Source organism: Cupressus sempervirens, chromosome 7 (genome assembly GCF_028749045.1).
Source record: "Cupressus sempervirens isolate cs-2001-9-10 chromosome 7, ASM2874904v1, whole genome shotgun sequence".
Taxonomy (NCBI): Eukaryota; Viridiplantae; Streptophyta; class Pinopsida; order Cupressales; family Cupressaceae; genus Cupressus; species Cupressus sempervirens.
Window position 1 is genome coordinate 399,730,836 of NC_143124.1, and position 21,305 is coordinate 399,752,140.

A 21,305-nucleotide genomic window follows, 5' to 3' on the forward strand; every position below is an offset into this window, starting at 1 on the left:
GTTAATTCTTTGGATCCCTTGGCAGGGCATTACATTTGGTATTAGAGCCCGAGTTTCTACATTGGGAGCTCTGGGTATTTTGGAACAACTGGGACTTTGAACTATTAAGTGTGTCTTTTTGAACTTGAAACTAGGTGAACTGAAACAGAACTTGAACTATTACTTAATATTTTTCATAGTTCAACACTTAGTTTTCAAAACTAGAAATTTTACTTAAACCTAAACACATAATCGAATTTAGTCTATTGCAACATGTGATTGTAATAGTACTTTGTATTGTTGTAGGATGGTATCTGGGACTAGGTCTTCTATTAGAGGTTGTGGTAGAGGCCGTGGTAAAGGCCGTGGCCATGGCAGAGCTATCAGTGTCCATGAATCTGCCCGTGAGGGATCGACTCATGTAGAGAGCAGGGAAGAGCACTCTAGTAGGCAGCAGGAAGAGAGCCGTAGAGAGGACCAATCCGAGTCTGAAGAGGTTGGTTTGAGACAGATGATGCAGACTATTCTAGAACGTCTACCTCCTGTCCAAGAACAGCCCAAAGTGCACCAGATAGAACAAGAGCATAGACCCAGATCTAGAAGTCCTCGAAAGGATCGTCAGAGGTCCATTGTGTCCACTCAGATGAAGGATCTTTTAAGATCCAAGGTCAAGCCTTTCAATGGGCAAGGTTCTAGTTATGTGGTCGAGCAGTGGCTTATTTCCCTCGACAGGATTTTTGCCATGCAGGAGTTCGACAACAATGTTAAGGCAAGATTTGCGATCACTAATTTAGAGAATTTTGGGGCCACTTGGTGGACGATTGAGGAGAAGAAGCTGGGAATCGATATGAGCAGTGTTACATGGGAACTATTCTTGGAAAGTTTCCATGAACGATTCCTACCAGAGGAATGGAAACAGCAAAGGGCTGATGAATTTCATAATCTTAGATAGTATACCTTGTCAGTGATCGAGTATGAGCGTAAGTTTTATGAGCTCATGTCTTTTTTAGGGTTCAGTGAAAATTCAGCTCAGTTGACACAACATTTTATTAGGGGTTTGAATAATCGTATAATTGGGGGTGTCAAGGTATTTGAGCCAAAAACCCTCAAGGATGTGGTACATCGAGCTATCCTTGTAGAGAAAAGTGTCAACCTTTGTCAAGGTGGTTTTGTAGGAGCGCCACAACATCAGGATCTAAAGGCAACTTCAATTCAGGTGGTAACAAGAAGTTTTCTTTCTCTAAGGGGAAACAGTATCAGCAGCAGTCTTAGCAGACACAACAACAGAAGGGATCGAATTCTCAAGCTCAAGGTGGTGGCAAAGGTTCTAACACCAAAAATAACCACAATGCTCAATGCAATAAATAGAATCATTCCAATCAGCCATCTCAAAGGAGCCAGTCTTTTGTTAGCAGGAATAGTCGTCAGCAATCAAATGTACCACCTATGGGAAGAGGTTCTGGCAGAAATACAGAATGTTTTTCATGTGGTCAGATTGGACATATGTAGCTTAGTGTCCTTCGCGAGCACCTCAGTTTTTAGGACCTAGACCTACAGTTTCAGAGCCTACAATTGGTGATGCAGGTAGAGCTCATTGAGTTTTTGCAACAGTTGATCAGCATCAGGCAGATCATCAGGGAACAGTGGTTGAGACCACAGGTGCTACTAGAGGTATATCTCTTTCAGTATTGTTTGATTCAGGAGCTACAGATTCATTTATTTCACCATCTATAGTTTCTAAGTGTAAGCTGGATGTGGATAAGCAAGGTTATGGTTGGCAAGTGGAACTAGCCTTAGGCATTAAGGTCTCCACAGATTCTATAGTTCATAAGTGTGGGCTTAGCGTAGGAAGTTTTGATATTGCAGTGGATCTTCGAGTCATACCCCTTGGTTCCTATGATGTGGTCTTAGGCATGGACTGGCTTGGATCTCATAGAGCCAGTATAGATTACAGGAAGAAGATTATTATGTGCCAAGATGACCAAGGGAATGATGTGCAGATAGTTGGGATACCGAGGCCTATATCTCTGCGGATGATTTTTGCTATGCAAATGAAGCGAAGTTTTCGTAAGGGATGTCAGATATTTTCTATTATGGTAAATGATCTTGATAAGGAAGATCCCATGAGGGAGACTTTAGATCACCCGATTTTGTAGGAGTACGCAGATGTTTTTCTGAGTGAGGTTCCAGGCATGCCTCCGAAGAGAGACATTGACTTTAGTATTGATCTAATTCCTGGAGTAGAGCCTATCTCTAAAGCTCCTTATCGCATGCCTACACAGGAATTGGGTGAGCTACATCTTCAGCTAGAGGAACTTCTGGCCAAAGGGAGCATTCGATCTAGTGTATCACCATGGGGAGCTCCAGTGCTCTTTGTGAAGAAGAAAGACAGTTCTTTGTGCCTTTGCATCGACTACAGACAGCTGAATAAGGTGACTATTAAGAACAGGTATCCTTTACCTAGGATTGATGACTTATTCGATCAGATCAAGGGAGCTATAGTATTCTCCAAGATTGACCTTAAGTCAGGATACCACCAGCTTCATATTAAGGAAGCAGATATTCACAAGACCCCTTTTCGAACTCGCTATGGGCATTATGAGTTCACAGTGGTACCTTTTGGGTTGACTAATGCTCCATCGATTTTCATGAGTTTGATGAATGGTGTGTTCCAATCTTATCTGGACAGGTTTTTACTTGTGTTTCTTGATGACATATTGATATATTCTAAGACTCAGAAAGAGCATGAGGAACACCTGCGGTTGGTATTGTAGTGTTTGAGAGACAATCAGCTTTATGCCAATGCAGCTAAGTGCAAATTCTTCAAATCATAGATTCAGTATTTAGGGCATGTTGTTTCAGGTGATGGTATTTTAGTGGATCCTGCAAAGATTCAAGTGATAATAGATTGGCTGACACCGACTAATGTGTCAAAGATTCGTAGTTTCATGGGTTTAGTTGGTTATTATCGTAGATTTTTCCAGAACTTCTCTAGGATAGCACATCCTATCACTTCTCTTTAGAGGAAAGGAAAGAAGTTCGTGTGGACAGAGAAATGTGAGGAAGCTTTCCAGAAGCTCAAGGAGCTTTTGACCAGTGCACCGATTCTAGTTGTACCTAATCCTGAAGGTGATTTCATGGTGTGTATAGATGCTTCTCTTGAAGGGATTGGGGCAGTGTTGATGCAGAATAGATGGGTGATTGCGTATGAATCATGCAAGCTCAAGGATCATGAGTTAAATTATCCTACGCATGATCTTGAGTTAGCAGCAGTAGTTCATGCTTTGACAAGGTGGAGACATTTCTTGTTGGGGCACAGATTTGAACTACACAGCGATCATCGTAGTCTACAGTACATTTTTACTTAGCCTAATTTGAATGCTCGCCAGAGGCGATGGATGGAGTTTCTATGCAAGTATGATTTTGAGGTTAAGTACATTCAGGGTAAGGAGAATGTGGTGGCAGATGCTTTGAGTCACAGGAGACATGTGGTATTATCGATGACCCTTAGTGTGGATTTGAGGAGTCAGATTCTTCAGGCACTTCCTATGGATTCCTGATATCAGGAAGTGTGCAGAGAGATAGATTCAGGAAGATTTTTGGAAGGTAAGTTTGTAGGTTACGTTCAAGAATCAGATGGTCTTTTGAGACATTTGGGGAGGATTTATGTGCCATTACTGGATGAGCTTCGCACCTTGATACTGGCAGAAGCCCATCATACACCTTACTCAGCACATCCAGGTGTCAAGAAGATGCATGCTGATTTGAGACGTTTGTTCTTTTGGTCTGGGATGAAGTGAGATATTGCTGATTTTGTGGTTAGGTGCCTTGAGTGTCAGAGAGTTAAGGCAGAACATCAGCACCCGGCTGGACTTTTGCAGCCAAATCTCATTCCTTCTTGGAAATGGGATATCATCTCCATGGATTTCATTGTGGGATTACCTACGACAGTTCGACGTCATGATGCTATCATGGTCACCGTTGATCGGTTAACTAAGTTGGTGCATTTTTCATCAATTAGGTCTTCCTACACAACAGCTTCTGTAGCCAATGTCTTCATGCGTGACATTGTGAGATTACATGGTATTCCTAGAAAGATCATTTCTGATAGGGATCCTATATTCACATCTACATTCTGGACATTGCTGCAGCATGAGCTTGGAGCGCAGTTAAACTTCAGTTCAACATATCATCTAGAGACTGATGGTCAAATAGAGAGGTTGAATCAAGTTTTGGAGTACATGTTACGGATGTATGTGATGGATAGGCAAACACACTGGGAGGACTATCTCTACCTAGTGGAGTTTTCTTACAATAATGGGTATCATAGTTCTATTGGCATGGCACCACTTCAGGCATTATATGGACGTCCTTGTCGTACACCACTGAGTTGGGATAGTCTTAAAGATCACATCCTGTTGGGTCTTGAGATGCTTCTTGATATGTAGCAACAGGTAGTGCGTATCTGTGAGCACTTGACTATGGCACAAGATAGGCAGAAGAAGTATGCCGATGCTCATAGGACTGATAAGCAGTTTGCTGTGGGAGATAAGGTTTTCTTGAGAGTGCGTCTGCGAAAGAGTCCGATCCGATATGGAAAGGGTTCTAAGCTAGCACCTCGCTTTGTGGGACCATTTGAGATTCTAGAGAGGATTGGCTCGGTTGCTTACCGCCTTGCTCTACCACCCAGCCTAGCTCGCATTCATGATGTTTTCCATGTTTTAGTGCTTCGACAATATATTCCTAATATTGTACATGTTTTGGATTGGAATGTGTTGCAGGTAGAGGATGGGCAGCTGGCTTTGCAGTCGGTTCGTGTTCTGGGGCAGCGGGAGTTGACCCTCAGGGGTCAAACCATCGAGTAGGTAAGGGTCCAATGGGACCCTACTGATGATTCTTCAGCTACTTGGGAGGATGCAGCTAGATTGAGGGAATTATATCTCTACCTGTTTGTAGGCTTCCAGGAGTAAGCCTAACCCAAGGGGGGGTGGATGTAGTGCCTACCCTCATTCACATCTTTTCTGGACATATTATTGCTATTATTATCAGACTATGATGGACTAGTTTTATGTTGATGGATTAGTGGTATTGTTTTGACACTATCAGACATTATGTTATGGATTCAATGGTTATGTGATGAGATCATTTAGACTTTACATTTCATGCATACATGATGATCATTATATTGCTTTCAGATATTATTGATGAATAGTTGGATGGTTTATTATCTCATGTGTTTTATTATGGATACTTACCCCATACTTGCATGTGTATGGTGTGCGTTTTTTCTTATTGTATGGCGTTTCTGATGTGGTTAAGGAAGGGAGTCGTAGTCACCTACTTAGTCAGGATCTACACGATGTACCACTTCCTGCCATTGTCTGTTTAGCTTAGCATTATATATTGTATGTACATGCATGGTTTTTCTGCAGGTTGCAGGTACCGGGTATCGACTTCCCTAAATTGCCAGGATGAGCGTACCCTATTATACTATCTCAATGATAAGAGAAGGGAGATAAATTCTCAAGTCCAAATCCCAAACCTTTAAGCCAATTGTCCTAGTGAGTTAGGACAAGTATCTGGATATTTTACCCATCGAATGTGTTGGATGACATGATTCGTGATTTTTAACCATTTAGACTGATTTTGTGTGATTTGCTCTATGATGGGTTTTCATATTTTATTTTGGAGGTCTATGGTGAATTTTCTATTAATTAAGTCTTAATAAATAGATTTAATTAATAAATTAATTATTTGAGAAAATTAATTCTGCATATACTATGATATTTTTAATTCTACATATATATATATATATATGTATGTATGTATGTATGTATGTATGTATGTATGTATGTATAAGCAAATTGACAATATATAAATACAAACTTCAATTTTCAGAATTTCTCCATAGACCTTTGATCTCCAAAATTTCCAAAAATTAATCTGATGGGTTTGACTATGAATCTCAACCCTAGCCTCGTGTTCTTTTCAGATCTATGCATATGAAATTCTCAAATAAATTAATCTACCCATATTGAGAATGCATATAATAAAAATATGAAATTCCTCAGAAGACATATGGAAGACACGAAGAAGACAGGAAATGCATGATGCGGAAATAGCATAAGTAAAATCACAAGAATCTACCCGGATTCTTATGCTAAATCGCTCTTCCTCAGAAAACCCACAGAGCAAGCTCCTCCCTTCTTCAAAGTTCTCGAGTCCTCCAATGCTCCAATTGCACTCCAAATGCTATATCTAAGCTTCTAGGAATGCCTGAATATAAAGAGCTCTCAGGAAACATCTAGAATGCTTCTAGAAATAGCTAGAAGGTGTTACCAACTAAGCATGGGTCTTTTCCAACCTTCAAGATGAGTCATAGGGTTGTAGACACCATGTGCTTAATTGATGCACTAACCCCCGTGTTGTTGACACAAGAGAAATAGAAAAGTGTGTTAACTCTCATGCAAGCTTATATCTCCAATTCACTTTTTTTTATATAATTTCTATTTAAATATTTATAACTTTCATTTTAATTCTTATAACTTTTATTATTATTATTTATTTATTACTTTATTATTATTTTATTGTTATTATTAATTTTAATTTTCTAATTTTCTTTTTATTTAATTCTTTTTCCTCAAATAATTCACATTTAATTAATTATAATCAAAATATCAAATAACATGATATTTTATATTAATTTTCTCAAATAATTAATTTATTAATTAAATCTATTTATTAAGACTTAATTAATAGAAAATCCAGCATAGACCTCCAAAATAAAATATGAAAACCCATCATAGAGCAAATCACACAAAATCAGACTAAAGGGTTCAAATTCATGAATCATGTCATCCGACACATTCGGTGGGTAAAATATCCAGATACTTGTCCTACCTCACTAGGACAATTGGCTTAAAGGTTTGGGATTTGGACTTGAGAATTTATCTCCCTTCTCTTATCATTGAGATAGTATAATAGGGTAAACTCATCCTGAAAATTCAAGGAAGTTGATACCCGGTACTTGCAACTTGTAGAAAAACCATGCATGTACATACAATATATAATGCTAAGCTAAACAGACAATGGCAGGAAGTGGTGCATCGTGTAGATCCCGACTAAGCAGGTGACTACAACTCCCTTCTTTAACCACATTAGAAATGTCATACAATAAGAAAACACGCACACCATAGACATGCAAGTATGGGGTAAGTATCCATAATAAAACACATGAGATAATAAACCATCCAAATATTCATCAATAATATCTGAAAGCAATATAATGATCATCATGTATGCATGAAATGTAAAGTCTAAATGATCTCATCACATAACCAGTGAATCCATAACATAATGTCTGATAGTGTCAAAACAATACCACTAATCCATCAACATAATACTAGTCCATCATAGTCTGATAATAATAGCAATAATATGTCCAGAAAAGATGTGAATGAGGGTAGGCACTACATCATTTTGATCACATCTATAATAATATAGAAAGCTCAAGCCATGGGGCCCCCAAGGATATTTTAGCCTCTATTCCAAAACTTATCTCTAAGGGAGAAAAACAAAAAGCTAATGCAAAAGTTCACTAAGCAAGAAATTGAAACAACATTAAATCTAATGAACCCAAATAAATCACCTAGGCCTGATGGCTTTCCAATGACCTTCTTTTAAAAGTGTTTGGATTTTTTAGATGAAGACATAACTAGTGCTCTCGAAGTTAGAAACTCGGGCAAAATTTGAGAGAAGTAAATAACATCTTTATTGCTCGCATCCCTTAGAAAGAGAAACTAGAGTCTTTTGATGACTTTCCACCTATAGCACTCTATAATATCCTTTACAAATTGCTCACCAAGACTTTGAAAAAATGACTTCAGATGCTCTTACCTAACTTTATTAGCAAAGATCAAGCTAGTTTTGTCCTTGGTCAATTGATTTATGACAAAATAATTATAGTACAAGAGGGAATACACTTTGTCCAAATCAACAAAGATCCAATGGTAAAAGAAAAAATTTGTGTCAACTTTTATAAAGAAAAAGGATCCCAGAACTCAAATTGTTCAACTTTAATCACAAAAATTGGTATTTGTGTTTAGAATTTGAAGATGGTGTGAACTGATGAAATGTGTGAAATTGGATGAATTTTATGACTACAATTTTTTTGGTTTTTTGAGTAAGAATTTATTCTTCTTTTTTTCAAATTTTGAAGTCATTTTTTTAATTGTGAAAATTATAGGGTGTAGTTCCCATGAAACAAGTATATGAAAATCATCTTTTTTTGCTCTAATTTGAAAATATTTTATAGATGACATGCATAGATAGGGCACAACAAAAGAAATATTGATTTTTTATGTATATTTTCATTGTTATAAGTACCCAAGGTTGACCTTATCCTAAACCAATAATTTTTCCCTCCCATCAAAGCTTCCCTATCAAATCTATACCTTTTTGGAAAAAACTACATTTTCTTGAAAATGACTCTCTCCTCTAGGGATAAATATAAATTTTAATTTTTTTGATATGATTTACTATTTTTTTCCATTTTTGAGAGAGTGTCTTCTCAAATGTTAAAATGCCTACTCATAATATTTAGAAATTATAACATATTATAACTAATCAAAACACTAAATAAAATTTATATAATGATGATATTGACCTTGAGATCTATAAAAGGGTAGCTTTAGTTTTTGAAAAAAAAAATTGAATTTTAATAGAGAAGTGAGATTTGACCAAAACAAGTTTAGAGGTCCTGAACGGTAACACAAATCTGTGTTTTTCCCTCTAAGTACATTGATCAAATTAGACATCAAAAGGCATATGATAGAGTAGATTGGATATTCATATGTAAATGTTTGGAAGCTTATGGCTTCTCCAAACAATGGATAAACTTGATCTTTGAATACATCTCAATACCAAAATGATCTATCCTAATTAAAAAGATCTTTGGATGGATTCTTTATTATTTCAAGAGATTTAAGGAAGGGGGATCTAATCTCTCCCTTTTTTTTATTGTTATGGTTGATGCTTTAAGTAGATATTTGTCTACTTGTAGATCTTCAGGTAAATTAAAGGCATTTTGATTACTAGTGATGTAGAACCAACTACAAATCAACATTGTGTGGATGATACCATAATTTATGGTCAGAGCAAGGTTAGGGAGGTTACTTCTCTAAAGAGAATCTTAACACAATACTCTCTAGCTTCAGGTCAAGAGATCAACAAAGATAAATCAAACATCTTTATCTTTAATACCTATCCAAGTATGAAGGATCTAATTTGTGATATCTTTGACGATAACAAAGGGTCCCTTCCCTATAAATACTTTGGATTACCTTTTAATTTAGGTACTCAATCAACTAAACTATGGGATCCTATTTTAGAGAAACTTCAAAACAAAGTGTTAGGATGGAAGGGCAAATGGCTCTCATCTGCAGGAAGAGTTACTTTAGTACAACCAGTCTTATCAACCCAACCTATCTATCAACTTTCTTGTCTAGACCTACCAGGTAGTAAACTAGATGAAATGAGTAGGATTCTTATAAATTTCTTCTAGTAGAGCTCGAATGATAATAAAAGGTTCCCCCTTGTATCTTGGGATCAAGTTTGAAAACCAAAAGAGCAAGGTGGGGTTGGTATCAAGAATATCAAATTACAAGGGAAGGCTTTAGGAGCCAGTTTGGCATAGAGGATACTAAAGTTCCCAAACCTTAAATGGATTAGGATTCTTTTCCATTAAAATATTTCCTATCTGGTTCCCTCTAACCTATTTAGAGAAGCCAATCCTCCTAAAGGCTCAAGAATTTGGAATTTCTTTCTTAAATGTAGATCTGAAATTCAAAATAAGTTAACTTGGGATTTAGGGAATGGAGAGGATGCACTTTTTTGGCATGACTCTTGGGGTGGTTAAAAAGCCTTAGATAAATTTCCATCTCTCTTCCATTTAATGGGTAATTTAGAATCCAAGTGGGGCTCTAGAATTAAGGACTATATGGTTTTTTAACAAGGAAGTATGAAATGGCATTGGAAGAGCTTGGATGGGGAGAACATTCCATTAAGTGATAAGACTTCTTGAAGAGTTTGTTATCCTCTACGAAAATTTTGTTCAGATAACCTTCATTTGGGATGGATGTAAGAGTGGTGTTTATAGTTCTATGATGGGTTATAAGCTTATAGAATCCTCTCTAGGGTTCTCTAAGAGTCCTCTTCCTACTAATCTTTATTGGGATAAATTATGCCTTCCCAAAGCATGAGTGTTCACTTGGATTATTCTCCACAATAGGGCCCTTATAGAAGATAGGTTTAGGAGAATGGGCTACCAGGGTCCTAGTAGATGTCCCCTTTGTGAATCAGAAGAGGAATCAACAAATCACCTATTTCTTAATTTTCCTTTCTCGAACTAATAGTGGTGTTAGTTGTGTTCTAAGTTTGGATGGGATTCGACCTTCCCTAACTCCATCATTAGTTTTCTTTCAGCTTGGCCCTTGTAGAAATCAGATAGCATTGACAAGATCCTTTGGATCCCCTCTCAGTCCATAGTTCTTTTGAAACTATGGATGGAGAGAGACAAGAATATGTGTGGTAGGTGGATATAATTGAAAATTGCTCCCCTCCTTGTGAAGGGGAACCTTCAAAGTAACAAAACTAGGCAAGAGTGTGTTTGAAAGGCCACTAAGAGGGGATGGTATAAGCTCAATTTTGATGGAGTCTTAGGGAGAATCCTGGTAAGGCTGGTATAGGTTGTAGCATTGGTAATAATGAAGGTACAAAGATTGCAAGTATAGCCAGAGCTATAGGGGTGGCTACCAACAATTGGGCAGAAATTTCTACTTGAATAGAAGGTTTGAAGCTATGTACGGAATTAGGTCATAAGAAACTAGAAATAGAAGGTGATTCATCCATAATTATCAATACCCTTAGGAAAGGATCCCTTACTAATTGGAGAGTAGATGCCCAATTATTCAAATCCCTAGAGCTTTGTAAATATTTTGACAAACTTTTAATTAATCGTATATATCATGAAGGGAACAAAAGGGTGGATGAATTAGCTAATTATGGTATTGATCTTTCAATAAGTTAAGGTAAATAATCTTTATATAATCAATGAATATATAACATCATTAAAAGGATAAATATGTTGAAGCATATTAAATTGATGCAGGAGAGATCTTGAAGGCAATTAATTTTGGTACGATGATTTCATCCTTTTTCCCAGTAGCAAAGGATGGCATCCCTCTTAAATATATATTTTCCTTTCCCAGACTATAATCTCTTAGTGTGTATAATGATTATCCGAACCATAAAGTTATGAGCTTTGGTAATACTTGTACTTCACATGATTTTTCCTTTGATGTGTTAATTATAGATTTATCATTGCTCGCACCAAATTTGAGGAGGTAGTTATTCTTGTGTCAAGCAGCCTAGCTATTATTTTGAAGGTAATCTCATTAAAAAAGCATAGGTAAAAATGAATATGGATACTATTCTGCATTTGGAGGGTGTAAAGTTGAAGATGGAAGTGACAAAGTTTGTTACCAAGGAATGAATGAGGGACATTTTATGTTTTCCTCATTCTCTGATGGTGGATGCACTTATGAAATTTTTAGGCAAGGAATGCCTAGAGAATATGGATAGAACAAGGGTAGATTCAGAGATCACTTCAATTTTCCTTACCCTTACTATGTTCCTTGATTAGATAGTATAGTGGTTAATTTTTTAGTAGTCGACTGGTTTTTTTTTTTACTGGAGATCAAGAGACGAGTGTTGGCTTTTAGGAATATGGGTTGTTGGGAGAGCTATATTAATTTAGAAATCATAGAAGTCCTTCTAAATACTCACTTTTTAGTGGTACATTATGTGTTTAGAATCTTGGGCAAAGAATTCATTACAAACACGAACTTGTATTAAGTCAGTAATGATATCTCGTCCATGTTTGTGGCTATGGCCTATATGGTGGAACTTGATATAGGCTTCATTAACACGTTATGGATATGACTATTCAAGCTGAAATCACTTGATAATTTGGAGGTGTTAGTGAATATTAGATATGATTTCTTGATATGTACACCCTATCATTATGATATTACACAACACAGTGGGCAGTTAGTCCCATTCTATTTCATTATCTTCTCATTTGATATGGAACATTTTATGAAATGGTTCTTGGTGATTCAAAGAAACATCAACTTCCTCTTATGCCTTATGCATTTCCACAAGGATCTTTTGAGGGATTGAATTGATAGATATGTAACAATAGATAAAATAAGAGCATGGAAAAATAAAACCAAAGTAAGCATGGAATGCTTGGATGCCTTAATATCATAGGATGAAGGGATCTCAGAGTAGGAAGATCCAATATTCCCTTCTTTTATGCCTATCGATTGACTTTTCATCAGGGTTGTGTACTCTGAATTCAGTTTTTAATAAACAAATGCTTCTTATGTTCATCTGTATTTTTTTTATGACTTATTTGACTATTTATTGTTACTTTTAAGACCTCTTATCTCTTTTAAGTTATATGGATTAGAATAAATGACAAATTCCTAGATTATGGGTTTATCATATTATGAACTAACATATTAACAAGTAGACTAGGAGTTGTTTGGTGGTTTGCTTGTGGTATTTCAGGACTAAAATGGATGAGGAGTATTTGAATGGGCAAAAGAATATTGCAAGAAAAATATGATCTACATATTGTATCTCTATTTTTTACTTCTTCAAATTTTAGGGAAAACTAAAGGACTTCTACCCAACTCTATCCTTTCAATGCCTCTCGAGATGGGTTGTAATTTTTTCTTATATTAAATAATGACTTTGGCCTCTTGCATATTAAAATAAAATTATCATAAGATATAATTATTCTACTATCATTATTATTAATCTTAAAATAAATAATCTATATTTGTATAATTTTATATATGAAAACAAAATTATGACATGTGGATATAGATTAGATAATAAGATATGTCTGCTAATTTTTAAAATAGCACCAAAAATTCAGAGCAAGAGAAATAGTTTAAAATAATGGTTATGGTGGACATATTTTGATCCACCTCTGTTAGCATTAATGTTGATGGTATTCCTTTGAGGGAGTATCCTAAGAATTGGGAGATTGTTAGCATGATTGACATGTTGTAGTCTTGACTATGTTTGACATTGATGTCAACATAGTATTATTTCTGTAAAGATTGGTAGAGTAACAGATAGAGAACGAGGTCATATGAATGATGTATTGATGATCAGGTCAAGCCCAGTTAAGGACATGTTCTACACCATTTCCTGATGAAGTGGTTAAGTGTGCATACAGAGTTGAAGACATGCAGAAGATATAATTGATTTACAGAGGACAGTTTACAGACAATACCTAAGAAGCAATTTCTAATGTTTGGATTATATCCCCTAACAGAGATAGAATCATGACATATGTAGTTAGAATGTAATAGTAGATAGCCTGAAGATGATGCCAACAAGTGCACAAGGTCTGAGGTTGCAAGTGTGAGAAGTTGTAAATATTGTGAGCCGACAGTGTTGTGTAATTGTAAAATAATTAATTATCTTAAAGAGGTCCTAGTATAATTAATTGGGAAAGCCTCAAGGCTGACTTGAGGAATTATTTTGAGGATATGGTATGAAGGAAGGTTATTTTCCTTAAATGATGAAGAGGGTAATGCAAGTATGATATGTGAAGTATTTGGTAAATTCAAGTAAGTGATCAGAGGGATTATTGGATACAAAGTTAGTGATCTAGTATTGAGATTAGAAGAGGATAAATCCAGTCAGAGGACAAAGAAGGAACTTTGCATTTCTATTATTCTACAAGGAGTAATATAGAGATCAGTTGAGCAGTGAGTTCAGTGATCTTACCCATGAAGTTGTTTGGACAATGGGTTCATCTACCTTCTACAACTCCTAACAGGGTTGGAGTCTCCTAACAAGGACTAATATGTACTAAATGTATTTTATTAACTCCTAACAGGGTCAATCCTCTAACAAGGAATATTTATATTAGTATATCATTTCGTTGGTACAATCCCCACTGAGGTTTTCCCTCTGATCAAATGTTTCCCTAGTTAACATATCTAGTGTTATTGTGTATGAGTATCTTGTTATGGTTTTTGATTATATTGATCACATTTTTAAGGATTAATAAGGTTGATAAATATTATAATAGTTGGATAACTAATTCACATTCCCCCACCACACCCCACCCCCCTCTCTTAGTTATACTGATGGACTTTACTTTCTAACAATTGGTATCAAAGCATCAAGTCCTTGAAGAGAAAGCTTAACAGCTTTGGGAGATCAATGGCAGGTCACTTCAAAAAAGAAAGTCCAAAATTTGATGGAGCTAATTATGATAGCTAGAAGGAAAAGATGAAGACTCATCTACTATGTATTGGCCCAAGATACTGTCTTTTGATAAAGAATGGGAATTTAAATATTGTGGAAGAAAGAAAGCTTGAGGAATGCAGTGAAATTGAAAGAATTTCGTTCATGTGAAATATGTGAGCCTTAGAAGCATAACTATTAGCTCTTCTTGAAAATGAATGTAGTCATGTAAGATCTTTAGAAACATATCATAAAATTTGGAAAGCTTTAGAAACTAATTTTGAAGGAGATACGCATGCTAAAAGAGAAAGGCTACATAATTGGATATGTTTGTTCCAAGATGCTAAAATGATGGAAGATGAATCTGTGAGAAGCTATGTTGGTAGAATATCTGAGATTGTTATAGGAATTAAGTCTTGTGAAGGATCTAAAGAAGAAGATGAAATTGTATGGAAGATTTTGAAAACCTTATCACCACCATTTAAACAAGTAGCATAGATGATTGAACTTCTAATACCCTACACTAAGAAGTTCACTAGGGAGACTTTCCTTGGAAGATTGGAAGCAATAGAATCAAGATTGAGACAATCTAGAGAATTGACGAGAGTGGAAACAAATTTTAGTGCATTAAGTGTTTGTCCTTGTTTTTCAAGAAGTGTAAGTACCAATGGAGACTATGCTAGTAGTAACAGGTGCAGATTTGAAAAAGATAGGAAAATTGAAAAAGGAAAAGCCCTTGTTGTGAGAAGAGAACCAGGTGGTATGAAAAATTGTAAATGTTGGACTTGAAAAGAATTTGGTCATTATGCTTCTAAGTGTCCTAAAAGAGAGAAAAGGTGTAAGAGGGATTTTAAGCCTAGAAGACCTAGAGATTGTTTGTATGCAAATGAAGATGATGAATTTGAGGAAAGAGTTTAGAGTGAAGTGATGATGAATTAGGATTTGTGGCTATAAAAGAAGAAAATCTTGAAAAACAAATTAGAGAAGAAAAGTTAGTTTCACAAGTTGAAAAGAAATCTGACTAGATTATGGACAGTGGATGTTCACATCATATGACTAAGATGTGAATAAGTTTGTCAAGTTTAGAAATCATGATGGAGTAATTGATACAGTTGGTAACAATGTGGCTTTTCACATCACAGGGATATGATCTATTACTCTTGATGGAAAGACTAATGTTGATGATGTTTATTTTGTTGATGTGTTAAAGCATAATTTGTTGAGTGGTGGAGAGTTGGTAGATAAAGGTTATCGGTTCCAATTCACAAAGAAGACTTGCATTATCAAAGATAAGGATGGTAAGTTGATTGGAACAAGTACAAGATCTAGATGTAATGTGTTTCAATTGAACCCTACTGAGATGACTTGTTTAATTGCAAAAGGAGATACCAGTTGTTTATGGCATAGAAGGTTTTCTCATATAAACTTTGATAATATTGTGAAGGCTAGTAGTACATTTGCAATAAGAGATTTACCTAAAATCATGAAGCCTACTAATGTTGTTTGCAAAGAATGTATTATGGCTAAGAAAAAGAAGGTTTCTTTTCCCAACAAGAAGTTCACTACCACAGAGAAATTGGAGATTGTTCATATAGACTTGAGTTGTCCTACTAGAACAAGAGGGTTCTATGGACAAAGGTACTTTATGACTTTTGATGATAATTTTACTAAAATGATGTGGGTAGCATTTCTTAAAGAAAAGTTTGAAGCATTTGAAAAGTTTAAGACGTTTAAAAATAGAATTGAGAACGAATCTAGTGTAAAGATTAAATGTTTGAGATCAGATAGAGGTGGAGATTTTACTTCCAAAGAGTTTAACATCTTTTGTGTAGAAAATGCAATCAAGAGACAATTATTAACACCCAAGACTCCTGCGAAAAATGGGATAGCAGAAAGAAGGAATAGATATGTATCAGAAGTAGTGAGAGTAATGATGTTTGAGAATAATGGATCTAAGACATTTTGAAGAGCAGTTAATACAACAGTATACACCATGAACAATGTAGATCAAAAAAGGTACAAACAAGACTCCCTATGAATTATGGTTTGGACATGCACCATCAGTGAAGTATTTCAGAATATTTGGAAGTAAGTGTTACACAAAGAGAGATGATGATATTGGTAGTTTGATCAAAGAAGTTATGAATGTATGATCCTTGGTTATTCATTGAAAAGCAAAGCTTATAGGTGTTTTAATAAGAGAAGTAGGACAATTGTTAAGTGTACACATGTGAAAGTGGACAAAAAGTTTGGAGTTAAAGAGATAAAGTTTGATTATATTTCTAATGAAGAAGAAGAAAATCCTAAAGCCATCAGAGAGAATACTGAAGTTTTCTTGAAGACTAACAATCACTTGCAAAATGATGTTCAAATTGTTGAACAAAGAGAAGAAAAGAGATCGGAACCAAGAGAAGAAGTAAGAGTTGAAATAGCAACTCTCACACCAAACAAGAATTTGACAAAGAATCACCCTGTTGATCAAATTATTGGAAGTAAAGACAAAGGAGTGATGAGAAGAAACAAAGTACATGAGAAATTATGTTTGATTTCTCACGTTAAACCAAAGAGTGCAGATGAGGCATGCAAGGATGATCATTGAATTCAAGCTATGAAGGAAGAACTAGATCATATTGTGAAGAATGAGACATGGGAATTGGTTCCTAGACCTAAAGACAAGAATGTTATAGGAACTAAATGGGTATTCAAAAATAAGATGAATGAATAAGGTGAAGTTATGAGGAATAAAGCTAGACTGGTTATGCAGCAAAAAAAAGTTTAAAGTGTAGTAGATGGATGTAAAGTCAACATTTCTAAATGGAGAACTTGAAGAAGAAGTCTACATCGAGCAGTCTGAAGGATTTCCTTTGATAGAAGATAAGGACATGGTGTGGAGATTGAAGAAATCTTTGTATGGTCTAAAGCAATCACCTAGAACCTGGTATGCAAGATTGGATAAGTATTTGGCAAAACTTGGATCTGCTAAACGTATGACTAGTAGTAATTTGTATTTCAAAGAAATTGAGAATGGATTGTTGATCATTGTGATATTTGTTGATGACATAATCTTTGGAGGTAATGAAAAATCAAGTGATAAGTTTGTTGATAAAATGAAGAATGAGTTTGAGATGAGTATGATGGGTGAGATGAATTTTTTCTTGGGATTACAGATTGTGCAAAATAGAGATGGTATTTTCATATCACAAGCTAAGTATTTGAAAAACTTATTAAAAATATTTGGTTTGAAAAGTTGTAAGCTTGTTAGTACACCTATGATAACTGGTCATAAATTATCTAGCAAAGATGAGACAGCTACAGTGGAGAAAAAGAAGTAAAGATCTATGATTGAAGGATTGCAATATCTTACTCACACCAGACTAGATATAGAAAATGCAATTGGGACAATAGCAAGATTTCAAGTTGATCCTAAGGAATCTCATTATGCAACAATAAAGAGGATATTGAGATATCTGAATGGTACGCCTGATTTTGGACTATGGTGTGATAGATCAAGTGATTTCACTTTATGTGCTTATACTGATGCAGATTGGGCAAGCAGTATGGATGATAGAAAAAGCACCAATGGTGGAGCATATTTTCTTGGAGCAAGATTGGTTTCTTGGCTAAGCAAGAAACATGATTTTATTTTGCAGAATACAACTCAAGCAGAGTATATAACAGCAGAAAACAATTGCAATCAAATCATGTGGATAAAACAAATGTTGAAGGATATTGGGATAGAGTTTTCAGAACTTGTTATCATACATTGTGATAACACAAGTATAGTGAGTATGTCTAAGAATCTTGTGTTGCATTCTAAGACTAAGCATATATCTATTACGCATCATGTTTTGAGAGAAAAAGTTGCAGAGAAAGAAATCAGATTGGAGTATGTAAGTACTAAAGAGAAGATTGCAAACATCTTTGCGAAGCCTTTGCCTAAAGATACATTTGAGTACTTGCAAGGTATGCTTGGGGTTATGCCCTTGCCTACTTATGAATAGATGACGTAGAGATTGCATCAATCTAGTGATACAAAGCACTATTGTATGACTAGACTGAATGATGATACTTCCTATATGGGGGAGTATTTGAGATGACCAAAGTCATCAAGGACTCTTGATGGGATAGTTTAGAACATTATCTTTAGACACTTGAGCTAGTTGAAGACTTGGAGCAAATGACTAACATAATGAAGCCTTTGTTATTGATGTCAATGGGGGAAAGATTGCATGAAAAACATCTCCTATGAATGTGAAGAAAGAAGTGCCATGAATGGGGGAGAAGTATACATGAAAGGCATATCCTATGTATGAATGGGGGAGAAATTGCATAGAAAATATCTCCTATGGGGGAAAAGTGTTGTTAATGGAGAGAAACATTGAATGGGAGAAGTTGTGAACCATTAATTTTATCTATAGGAGCTTGAGAAGTTGCTCCTAAGAATCAGAGTGTTTACAACAGATGTTGATCCATGTAAGAAAGAGATGCAAACAAAGTAGTGTTCTAGTGGATTTCAGATTTGATAAATGAAGAGAATTCGAAAAGAAGAGAACAACAACAACATTAGAGTTTGATTTGGTGTTCTTGGAACTTAGATGTTTTTCATCTATGTTGTCATCAATGCAAAAGGGGGAGATTGTTAGCATGAATGCTGATGGTATTTCTTTGAGGGAGTATCCTAAGCATTGAGGAGATTGTTAGCATGATTGACATATTGCATTCATGACTATGTTTGTTATTGATGTCAACATAGTATTGTTTATGCAAAGACTGACAAAGTAGCAAATAGAGAACGAGGTCGTATGGATGATGTATTGATTATCAGGTCAAGCGCAATTAAGGACGTGTTTTACATTGTGTCCTAATGAAGTGGTTAAGTGCACATATAGAGAGTCGAAGACATGCAAAAGATATGTTTGATTTATAGAGGACAATTTACAGACAATACCTGAGAAGCAGTTCCTAATGTTTGAATTGTATCTCCTAATAGAGATAGAATCATGCCACATGTAGTTAAACAATAACAGTAGACAAACTGATGATGATGTTAGCAAGTGTGCAAGGTCTGAGGTCGCACATGTGAGAAGTTGTAAAGACTATGAGCTGATAGTGTTGTGTAGTTGTAAAATAATTAATTATCTTAAAGAGGTCCTATTATAATTAATTGGGAAAGCCTCAAGGCCGACTCAAAGAATTATTTTGAGGATATGATATAAAGGAAGGATATTTTGATGAAGTGTGATATGCGAAGTATTTGGTAAATGCAACTAAGAAATCCAAGGGATTATTGGATGCAAAGTTGGTGATCTGATATTGAGATCAAAAGAGGATAAGTCTGATCAGAGGACATAGGAGCTTTACATTTCTGTTATTTTGCAAGGAATAATACAAAGATAAGTCGGAAAGTGAGTTCAGTGATCTTACCCCTGAAGTTGTTTGGATAGTGGGTTCATCTGCCTTCTACAACCCCTAACAGGGTTGGAATCTCGATTCAAAATCTCCTAACAAGGACTAATATTTACTGAATGTATTTCATCGACTCCTAACAAGGAATATTATATTAGTACATCATTTTGTGGATACCATCCCCACCAAGGTTTTCCCTCTGATCAAGGGTTTCCCTAGTTAACATATCTGGTGTTATTGTGTATGTGTATCTTGTTATGGTTGTTGATTATATTGATTGCATGCTTAAGTATTAATAAGGTTGATAAATGTTATAATAGTTGGATGCTTAACGTGTGGCTTCAACTCTAACATGTGTAGCTATTCTACCATTCTATAGCACTCATATTTTAACATTTTGATTTATATATAGAAATTCATAACAAGTATTCATAAAAACAAGTTCTACTCTAGGACTAGGGATAATTTTAATTAAAGAATCTACCTTAGAAAGGCATGGCGCTAGGGAATAGGTAGTTATTTTAAAACAAAAGAATAGAATGAAGTTGTAACTTCAAGTTATCTATTATAATATACAAGTCAACAAGGTAGAATGATGAGAAACTCTCAAGGGTTTAAGGTATATGTAAAACTTATGTAGTTTTTATTTTAATTTATATGAAAATTTTAAACATTTGTAGCTATAGTAAGTAATTTTTAGAACATTTATAAATAGGAGATGTGTCAGATGACCATTATTTGTCCTTTGCACACATAACTAATCATCCTACATTCTTTCCAACTATTTAGAAATTAAAACTAGAAATAAACGTATAATTCAATATACCATTAAAGAAATTATGATAAATTTCAACTATTCAAAAAACTAAAACAATAAACAAAAAACTTATAATCCAATATACCATTTAAAATTTTAGGATAACAAATTTAATTATAAATGTAAAGTTCATTTTAAGACTAAACATGGAAACTTAAAATTAAGAACAACTAAGTAGAGTTAAAAAAATTTATTTAAATCAAAACAAGATTCCAAATAATAATAAGAGCTGTAACAAGTAGTTGATGGAACTAACGAGTCTAACACTAATAATTCTAGACTTTTATTTAGCTTAAAAAAAATTCCTTTCTTTTTTGAAGTTGCATACGACTTAATCGATTGCAATTAAAAAAAAACATACTTTACATCTAACTTAATTGGTACCAATGAAATAAATTTGAAAGATTAAAAAGATTTAATTATCCTTCAATTTAATTGGCATTTAGGAGGTCTATGCCTCCATTTAACTATACGATGTATAAAGAAAAAAGTGTAGGACATTAAATTTGAAATATTTTTTATTTGAATTTTATGATTGTGGGATATCTTCTTCATTAAATTTAATTAATTAAATTTTCGTTCATCCAAAATTGTTTCTATGATATGTCCAAAAATAGTTTACCAAACTCAACATTTTAGCAATTGTACATTCATGCAACATCTCTCTTGGGGGTTGGTTATGGATCTCCTTGTTACAAGTTGGGTTGTCGTTGCACCAAAAGATCAACCTGTCAATGTCCAATACAACCACTAGATTTATAAAACAAAT